Below are 10,782 nucleotides of genomic sequence, written 5' to 3' on the forward strand. Positions count from 1 at the left end.
ATGAAGCCTTGCGAAAGTTGAATTCAATCAGGAAGACTATCTTCATGCTTACTCTATTTATTTACATTCTCTCTCTCGCTTCCTTTTCCCGCTTCCAACTCAATTAGCTGACTGAGGGCGTTCACTGCTTCAGTTAAACCGATCAGATTCAACCTCTGCGATTCATTTATCTTGTTGCTGTCAAACTTTGAACAGTTTTTTTCTCTGTTGCTGTCAGCTGTCCTTTCAGTGTCAGATCAATGCAACCCTCCTTCAACTCATTCACCTCCAGTTTTCATCGCAGCCAGCGCCCATGGGTCCTTCCACTGAACTCATCAAAAGTCTGGCTCCACATTACATCCGTCCAGATCTTCAGCCATATTGCTCTTCACCCCTTCACCACCAACACCACCACAACCAGTGGCTAGACACATCGGGGGATATTCCTGTACAGCTCATGGCACGATAGGCCAACTGAGCCGCTCTTCCCAATTAGTGTAGAGGAATACGATCTTTGGATACACAGACAATACTTATTAGTACAATCAATTTGTTTTTGGTTTGGGTCTTTTAATGGTATATGTTGATAGTAAGAGAAGTATTAAATATCACCATTTCTCTCATGCAGAGACACATAACTGTTTTAAGGAGCACAAGACCTGAAGCCCTGAGCAATGGAAAATCATCTGATGAGTCATCCAGTTTTACCCCTTCATCCAGATGGATTTATATTTGGAGAAGCCCCGAGCCCTTATCATCTATTAAAGTTGGAGGTGGGTGGGTAATGGCAGCAGCTACAGTGAATCATTAGCTCAGAACTTTGTTGTCTATGATTACCAGAGCCACACTTCCGTATAGGCACAGTAGATGCCATGACTAGAGGCCATATTACAGAGCCGGCTGCATCCTAGGCCTAGTGCAAATATGGCTTCCTTATGATGTTCCTATTATTATTATTATTATTATTATTATTATTGTTATTAAGTTATCCTAAAGGTCTCATAAATGGAGACAAAACATAGATGACACCAAAAGGGTGTTAAGAACTAAGTGAGCCCCAGACCAGAGACTTGAGTTTGGTAATTTGTCCTTCGCCACCTGCAAATTTATGACGGAAGGGTGGAGCCAAACAGTATGGCGCAGCCAAACCAGTGTTTTTTATGGTTGTAATGGCGCTGCGCTAAGCTAAACACTAAAAAGGAAAAAAAAAAAAATGTCAACCCTTGCCTGAAGTGAGTCATCGCTTAAAAACGCAAACCTCCGGGTACTGGCACTATTCATCTGCATGTACTGCAGTACAAAGAAAATCTGCAAACTTTCCACCTAACGCTAGCGGTAGCCAGCTAGCTTGGTCAAAAATATATATAAAATAAGCCTGAATATTCCAATTGACTTTGAAGAAGTGAAAACACACAGTGAGAGGGTCAAAGTTTAAGACGAAAACATGACCAAAAAACAAGTTAACAGCCATTTTAACGTACACAGGGCCATGGATAAGCATTGCTAAGCCTCATTATTGACAGGTTGGCCTGTAGCCACGCCCCCTAAAGCATCCTCTCCTTTATCGTCAATTTTAAAATCAATGGGACCATAATTTACAAAGTTAATATCGTGCTGTATTATGGTCTCAACCGCTGAGTGAGGTAAAAAATTAAGTGAGACGTAGGGTTATTTTCACATAAACGCACTTGTTTTTGATGGAAATTAGAATGCAGGTTTCAGGCACTTTGGCTTCACTTCATAGACCTGGGAGCTTCGTCAATTATTTTTACAGTCTATGGACGAGACAAGTAGGCTAAATGAAGTAAAGATAAATATTTATTATGATGGACAATGTGTGATAATTAAGTCTTAGTAGAAAGTCTTTGGCGCTAAAGCCGCCTAAACATGCTAATCGATTTGCTCTCTGCGCACCGCTAGGTAAGCTGTAAGCTGTTATCTCATTGGTTGCACTTCCGAAAGGTCAGCGGCGACTAGGTCAAAGTTGAAATAATTTGAACTTTGAGCGCAGCGCAAAGCGATAAATCCGCTCTCCCCGTAGGAAATCAATGGAACGGCCAGCGCAAAGCGGTTTTGCCACCTATCATGTGTAGGCGGCTTTAGTCTCTACAGGGAGATCTGTAATAGAGGGGCGTCTGCCCTGATAAATCTCCCCATGGAGTCCAGACACTGGTGGTGGTGGCTGATGATTCTGAAGAGGCTGAAGGAGCTGACGGAGCTGAATAATGGTCAAAGACTGACAGTGATGGGCAGGTTGCGGGGCGCTTTGCCATATGCAACGATTTGCGATGAAATGACAGCTGACAGCAATAGAGAGAACCGATTTAAAAAAGCCTAACAGCCGTGAACAGCAGCATGAATGCACTACAGGCAGAGAGAGAATCATATTTAAACAAAGGCAGCAGCAGAATCATTGGCTAACAATGTAGGTGTGTCGCTGAGCTATTGGATAGATGAGATCAGCTGATGAGAACAGCTGATGTCATGATTGACAGTCAAGACAAAAGACAGCAAGGAAATAATGAGTGAGCATGTGTGGGAGAAGTGAATGGCAGGATGCATGACAAATAAAACTACAGGCCAAAGAATGCAAAATGATATTCTTCCTGACTAAACTCATGCTACGTACAGTATATCTTAAAGAGCCACGCAATGGTCTCATTAATCAAGTGTGTCCCATTAAGCTCTGATAATTCTCCACACACTTGCATTCTTAACCAGCTCTTGGGCACTGTAGCAGTTACCGGAATTATGTCACACAAGTATGCACTTGACATAGTACAAATACTGCTAGTGTGCGTATTAGGATGGAACCGCAGTCTTGTTTGTTAAAGCTGGCTGTAGTGAGGCAGAGGAGTCAGAAACTATACTGCTACCTCAAGTGGCATTCCAAAGTATGTGTAAATAAATTACTCCGCAAACGTTCAAGGGTAAATTAAAGGTTTCTGTGCTCATCATATTACAAGTAATTACACAAACCTGTTTGAAATAAGACTAAGAATGGAACATGCTATGGACAAAGCTGTGTCTATTCATTTAAATGAAATCAAGCTGGCTGCATTGGCCAAAAGGATTCATGAAAAATTCCAAGAGTGCGTCACTCTGACACAGAATCATTTTAATTCCAAGTAAAATTGAAGGCAACACCAACATGACACAGAGACCACAAAATGTGCATTTAAGGTGAGTCCAGACTCAAGTACCATACATTGCGATGCCCTCTTATACCTGGGTCTATTCAAGATCAGAACAGTGCAGGGGAGACCAATATCAGTAGGGGGTGGGGTTATCAGAATACAGCATAGAAAATCTGCTTAGAAATATTGGATAGATCAATCTAATGTAATTCTGCTAAATAAACATTTTTTAATTTTGCTTGTTTTCATTTTAAACAAATTGTAGTCTATCCAAATATAATACACATTTTCTATAGGCTCTGTCTGCCACTTAAAAAGAAAATTCCAGTGCTGGTTCCATGGTATCAGAATTTTGGATAGTCATCATGGAAACATTAATTGGTCATGTGACAAGGGCTGGGAAGATTGGCAGAACATGCAGCCAAGTGACAGTACTCTGATCCAATGGATTGGGGGGGCACCAGGGGGGGGCAATCATATTTCGGGGGGGGGCAGTGCCACCCCATGCCCCCCTTCTCGCCCCGCCTCTGGCGACAGGAGCGGTTACGGGGCATTGTCTAGTGTGTGTTTGTGCATGTGTTAGAGCAGTAAAGAGAAAACAAAGACACAATCCGGTGCAGTCCAGGCAATGGAGCAACTCTATGGTATCTCTGTTTTAAGCAGGTGTTTGGTGAAGCGAGGGAGAAGCATGAGTACCCAACCATGTGTGATTGAGCAACTGGTCAATAAAGAGAAAGATGGTGTTGAAAACACTCCCCAAGGTCAGTTTATGGAAAAATGGCACCACCTTGCCTCTACATACCTCTCAGTTTCCTTGCATCTTCTGAACAATTCCTCTCTTTCCTAATTCTAAGCAATACAATTTCAATTCCCCAGCCTGGCCCATGCTTTGGCAATAATCACTGTTTTCATCATGACCAGTGTTGCTAGGGCTTGAGATTAAATAATGAAGCAAATAAATCAGCTCTGTAATTAGACAAACTGTGGTGCAAAAATGATTGGAGTTTCACTGCTCTCTGCAACAAACGGCCTCATTTTCTGTATGCCCCAAAATTGCCTGAAATTTACAGATTCAACAATTATTCTTGAAGGAGGACTTGTGCTGCCTAATGGCACACTAACTTTTGTCCATTGCTTTAAAGTGATAATAACAGCACATTATTGAATGTTTATATATACATATACATAAGCTGCAGCTATATAAATTCCATAAGTTTAAAGTAAAATAGGTGTTATATTGCCTCTGTCAAGAGCGGTGCATAAATTTGATCTGCATTAAGGGATAATAGCCGATCTGGCAGCCATATCTCTAGGAGTTTTCAGTTAACAGTGTGCAACTATTAAACCTTGGTGATGGCAGCTGGGATCAATTCATATTTCAGTCATTTGATACATGGAGGAGTGTCATTTCAAGGCACTCCTTACAAAGCAATTTATAATTTACCAGCAATGGTTTTATCGAATCCCCTGAAAACTTGGTTTGAAATTAAGTATTTCACTGTAACAAATATTCATGACTAAATAAGCAACCATAAAAGTTAAAGTCTAGAGTAAACAACCTTAAAGGTGCCCTGCCACGCAAAACCGTTTTTACTTACATTTTTTGAAATATGTTAGGTCCATATGTGTTTGTGTTATGTTGTGAATGTGAAAATGAACTGCTCCCTCCTCTGTCAGCTCTAGCCACTGAACAGAAATAAGCGGAGAAATCAGACCAATTACAAAAGCTGGTCAGTCTGACATCATATTGCCTGAGCTCATTACTATTCATGAGCTCGCCCAGTTGGGCTGGGTAAAGAATGCTGACAGCCAGGCTCTTATTGGCTAGCTGTTAGCCAATCAGATTCAAACAGCTTAGCTTGTTTAATATTAATGAGAACTGGCAGAAATCGAGCTGAGTCTTTCTGCAGGCTTTCTATACCACGCTAGAATGGCTTGAAACAAGGTAAAAGGGTATAGGGGTGGTGATGGCGCAGTGGATATGACACATGCCTTTGGTGTGGGAGATCCGGGTTCAATTCCCACTGTGATACATCAGCCAATGTGTCCCTGAGCAAGACGCTTAACCCCTAGTTGCTCAAGAGGCATGCGACCTCTGACATATAGAGCAATTGTAAGTTGCTTTGGATAAAAGCATCAGCTAAATGTAATGTAAAGGTAACCAAGGCATTTTTTCCACAAAAAATGTTACAGAGTCCATGGTAGAACTTCCGACATTACCACAAAGTAATGAAATACGTGTGGCAGGGCACCTTTAAGTAATATTAACATTAGCAAACAACCCAACTGTCACGGTTGTGGGTTTCTGTTGTAGTTTTATTGTGTTGATTTATTCTCTGTTTCCTTGTTGTTTTACGTCTCATGTTTCTGTCTTCTATGTTTCACCTCGTGTCACTAGGCCCGTTTGAGATGAGCCGGGTCTGCGCAGAATCGATCACCGGCGATCGCGCACCCAATGCATGCCGTTTAGATTTGCGTCCGACTTGATCCCGACTTGCTCTGACGTCATGCATGCGTGGGCAACAATAACCTCACGAGATCAAGGCGGCCGCAGGTTTGAGATGCAGGCAGCGCAGTTGCTTTTCACCGACTGCAAGACCCAGGCGGTCCCAGGGTATGCTGGGAAAAGACTGGCTCTCAGCTGATCTAACAGCTGATAGTATCAAGAATCGACTCAACAGGATGACGTTCTATTTAAACTTTTTATTGTTTTTGAATTGGAAGGATTTGAATTGCTATTTGTCTGATTTAAAGGTTTATTCTGTACAAACCACATGTGTGGCTGAGAGTTATGTTTAGCAGTCCCTCCAGAAAAACGCGATTATGCGATCGCATAATTCAATGCATAATCAGCCAAAGTCCGCATATTTATGCGGGGGCCGCATTTTTTCAAATACGGCGCATAAATTGCCGATTTCCGCGCAAAATATGCGGGGCTTGCATGATTTCATAAAAAAGCAAAAAAGTCACATATATCTTAGCAGAAAGTTGAAAAATGTTGCGTTTACTTTACACAAGAGCAGCCATTTTCCCCTGTTGCCATGGGAACATTATGAAGTGACGTAATTACGCGAACTGAACATCATCGAAAAGCAGGGTGTTGGGGGAATCCCTTTTTTTTCTCTTTTTCATCAAACCGTTGTTTTTGCAAGTTCCCGCAATTTTTGCAAGTTCCCGCAATTTCATTGCATAAAACTGCATAAATATCCCGCATATTCCATCGCATTTTTTAAGAAAACGTGCCGCATAATCAAGGATTTTTGCCCGCAACAATCACAAAAAAACTCAGCATTTTTCTGGAAGGACTGGTTTAGAAGTCAGAAAGACTAAATCTGTTCGGACTACGGATCATCTACAGTGTGTTGTTAATTAAAATCAGCAACAGATCGCATGTAGAGCATTTTGACAGCTACTCTGTCATAATAAAAACAACAGGAGACTGTTGTACAAGCTGATATATGGGTCTGATAACATTTTCTTGAATCGGACCTAACAGGATGTGAGTGTTTCTGTGACTTCCTGATCAGCCTGAAGGCTGCTGGAAACGCCCGGAAACTGTCCGACTTGACAGCGGATTTTTGTCACCGCCCCCGGCTGCTGCCGCCTGCTCTCGTCCACTTTACAGGCGAGGCGCAGTTCATCTCGAACGATCCTTATGTTTCATGCTTAGTTTCCTGTTTTATTTTGTAGTCTCTCGGTTTTCTCCCATGTCATGTCTTTTTTGACTTCCTGCCTTGAGTTATTCCCGCCTGTGTGATTGTCTGCCCCGCCCTGATGTCTTTAACCTGTTCCCCAGCCCTTGTGTCACCTGTCCCTTGTTTCACACTCATTTACTTGTGTATTTAGTCGGTGTGCTTTCCGTGTCTGTTGTTGGTCTGTCATCATTCGTCGTCTGTCTTTTGTGAAGAGTTCCGTCCTGTGTGTTACTGTGTTTTTGTGCTCCTAGATTTTTTTTCCCCCGTTTCTTCCGTGTTCCTGTTTCTTTTGGATTGTTTTCTCCTGCTTACAAATTTGTAAGTCTTTTTGTGTTTCATTAAATTATTATTTATTCAAACTGCTGCTCACTCCTCGTCTTCCTGCACTTGGGTCCAAGCCTACAACCTGACATCCGATATTGCTGAGCTCCTATTGGTGCACACTGGCTTCTCTTATGTGAAACAAGCAAAACTGTGCCGTGGTACAAAATGTTGTGTTCATCTCAGTGGGTTCACCTCAGTCCACCTCCCACTGTGCCCTACAGAGTCAACCAAACTTTCTTCACCCCCCTCCCCCTTGCCCTATCCCATCATGGGAGGTTTTGATTCACAGGACTGACAACCTTATTATGCGGCGCACTTATTATTGATATTACGCCGCAGAGGCACGGTTGCCATGGTCACCGTGCGAGAGACATTTAATTTTCTCTCCTCCATCATCATTATCTATGGGGCCATCTGTTGTGGAAAATGAATTCAGCCTCATTTGCATGACTTATAAGCACATTCTTTATCTGTCCCACAGAAGGTCATATGCCATGGATTTGGGGGGAGAGAGAGAGAGAGAGAGAGAGAGAGTGAGAGTGAGGGGTGAAGTGATGCGTGGTCTTACCTCTATGAATGAGGTAAATGGGGTGTATGTGTGTGTGTTTGAGTGTCTATCGGAGCTTAGATGTGTGCATGTGTCTGCATAATGGATGGACATGTAATGTTTATGTATGCCCTCTTGTTTATACCCATGCCATGGCTTTGTTCTCATGTGGATGCGTTTGAATTTACATAAGCACGTGTGTGTGTGTGTGTGTGTGTGTGTGTGTGTGTGTGTGTGTGTGTGTGTGTGTGTGTGTGTGTGTGTGTGTGTGTGTGTGTGTGTGTGTGTGTGTGTGTGTGTGAGAGAGAGTGTGTACCCACCATCATAACTACAATCAGATTTTTTTTGTGAAAGCATATATTTCCACAATGTTGTGTGCAGGGCCGTTTCTAGCTTTTGGTGGGCCCTATGCAAGATGCTGTTTGGGGACCCCTATTTTGTCAAACTACGATGGGGTAGGGGGGGATTCAAACCTTTAAGATGATCCGTGGATATGCATCAAGCTGTTACACTTTCGGAGGAAAACAGGCTAGATTCGTAAAAAACACTCAAATTCCAATTAAACATCTGAAGTTGACCCAAGCAATTAAAAAAGTTAACAATGAGGCTCCTCTATACGTCATTAACAGGTTTATTTTGAAATGTTTAGAACAAAGAAGGCTACTTGCTAGTGGCTACAAATAAAGACAGGTCATTTTATTTGTCCCTAAACATGTTGAGGCTGAATGGGCTGAACTTGCAGCTTGGTGGCCCCCTAGTGACTGCAGGGGCCCTATGCATCCGCATAGTCCACCTATATGAAGAAACGGCTCTGGGTGTGTGAGTGTATGTGTGGTGGTGTAGGTCTGTGTTTGTGGGAACAATGGTATTTTGAGTTTAAGACCTCAGAGTGAGTTTGTTTAATAATAATAATTCATTTTAGTCCAACTTCTTCAAGGGCTACATATAATAATGTTATAAAGTCGTTATTAGCTAACCGTTGTCTATTTGCACATCCAGCAGAGCAACACTATCGTTGATTTGGAGTCGTGTTTGTGTCCAACTGATAAATATAAAATCTACCTTCTTTTTAGCTCTGTTTTGGTCTCCACCGACCCTTTAGCTGCTAAATGCTCCACTTTGTTCACAAGCTAGTCACTAACTTTATTCAGCAGGTAGTGCATACAATTTATCAGTCTTTTCTTACCGAAGTAAGAAGCGAGACCTTCCACTTGTAAATTTCTGATTGAAATGGATTTTTTATATTTTGTTGATTTGGATTATATGTTAAATTATGTTTTCTGAAACGTTCATTTCCTTAACTAATTCTGATGGAGAAATGGTGCATCGTTATTTATGTATTTTGTCGGCCTATAAGTTGTCAAATATGCTCGTCACATGAAAGTCATGTTTTTTATTTATTTTATTCTATTTTTCATGAGAAAAATCTGAAGATCACACGCAAATATGTGTATTTTTCACATTTGAAATTGTGCTCCACATTTTAGTAGATTGTAAAATATGTTTCACGTGATATGATAAATAAATAGATGTGATGAATGTGCTTTGGTAGGGTGGCCTCTAGCTCACTTAGTAGAGTGTGCTCCCCATGAAGGCTGAGTCCTTTGCAGCGGACTGTGTTCGAATCCGACCTGCCGCCCTTTTGCTGCGTGTCATCCCCTCACTTTCCTGTCTATCCACTGTCACTAGCCCCATTTTTTTCTTTTAGTTTTTTTCAAATGTGCTTTTGTAAGGGTAAATATAGTCTTGAATCTAAAAAATCGTCATTACCTATCTGTTCTTTTTCTCTTATCTGAAAACAGCTGCCTGCCGCTGAAAACAGGACAGATGACAGTGGAGTTTGCCTTTTCTGTGGATTTGTCACTATGAACGACACTTTTCACATTACACATAGTTTAGATTAGGTGTTGGCTTGTATAGGGCTGAGGTAATGTTGTCATAGGTTTTGGGGCTAAGAACAGAATCTAGTCCTCACAGGTACAGTAATACAAACCTGTGTGAGTGTGTATCCCCTGAAGCCACTGTTGTGCGTATGTGTGTGCTGCTGTTGCTTTGTGTGCATGTGTGTGTGCAGGTAAAGTGGTTCCCTAAGGGTTTGTATGTGCTCTGGTCTTTCATGTTTGGCACATTTGTCATCCCATTCCAAAGACAGAAGTCTCTCCTTCTCTAACACGCACATGTACACACACACACACACACACACACACACACACACACAGAAAGACACCATACTGTACATAAGTAGGCTGAAGCTTGTTATTCCTCTGCTCTCTTACTCCCAATACGGCAGCATTGCAACCTCCCTTATACATCTCTCTCTGCTCCCTTAAGGTATCATTCTTTCTCTTCTTCTGCTTCCTCTTCTCCTTCTCCTTCCCCCTCACCCCACCCGCTCTTCTCCCTCGGTCCCACTGAACAACAAGCCTTCACCTTCTCCCACGCTATCGTCTCGAGTCCCAAAACACACTGATTCTCTTTTTCCTCCTCCTTTAGCTCCCTGGCTCTAGCTTGCTTCCACTCTGCAGCATCAACACCTCTAACCTCAATAACATCCCCCTCTCATGCTCCCTCCATCATTCCTGCAGCTATGGGTTTCCCTTCATATCTTTCACTCTGTCTCTATCTCTGGATTCACTCACTCACTTCATTCTCATTCTTAACTAAGACAGGAAGTTGTACAAAATGTACAAATAGTGTAAGCACAGTAAAGTATGTGTGCACAGTTCCTGTGTCTGCTTGAGTATATCCCTCAACATATTTTGTGCGAGTGAGAACATTTCTCCAAAAAAAATTGTACTGAAGTGCATGTATGCACGTGTTGCGTAAAAGGTTGTAGCCTGAGCCTGAGCCACATACGCAAGACTTGTGTAGAGGAACATGATTTAGAAATGATCTGCATATAGGCTAGTACAAGTGCCTTAATTTCAGCTGAAGAGTTTAATTCAAGAATGCATTCACATTAAGTAGACTCCTCCGTAATGACATCCACATTTGAGAAAATTACCTGAAGTTAAAAAATTTGCAATGTTTTGATTTGAAAAATGATTTGCAACTTTACAAGCACAATTGTTAACCCATTAGTGAGTATGTTTACATGCAC

The 10,782-nt window shown here is 41.9% G+C and overlaps 1 long non-coding RNA gene across 1 annotated transcript; it reads left to right on the plus strand.

Moving 5' to 3' along the window:
- The first annotated feature begins 625 nt into the window (after positions 1-625).
- Positions 626-5,657, plus strand: LOC114546323 (uncharacterized). The gene is made up of 3 exons (XR_003691033.1): positions 626-752; positions 3,780-3,877; positions 5,515-5,657. It is a non-coding gene; the product is annotated as an uncharacterized LOC114546323 (long non-coding RNA).
- The last annotated feature ends 5,125 nt before the right edge of the window (positions 5,658-10,782 follow it).

The sequence above is a fragment of the Perca flavescens genome, chromosome 20, assembly GCF_004354835.1.
Source record: "Perca flavescens isolate YP-PL-M2 chromosome 20, PFLA_1.0, whole genome shotgun sequence".
In the NCBI taxonomy this organism is placed as follows: domain Eukaryota; kingdom Metazoa; phylum Chordata; class Actinopteri; order Perciformes; family Percidae; genus Perca; species Perca flavescens.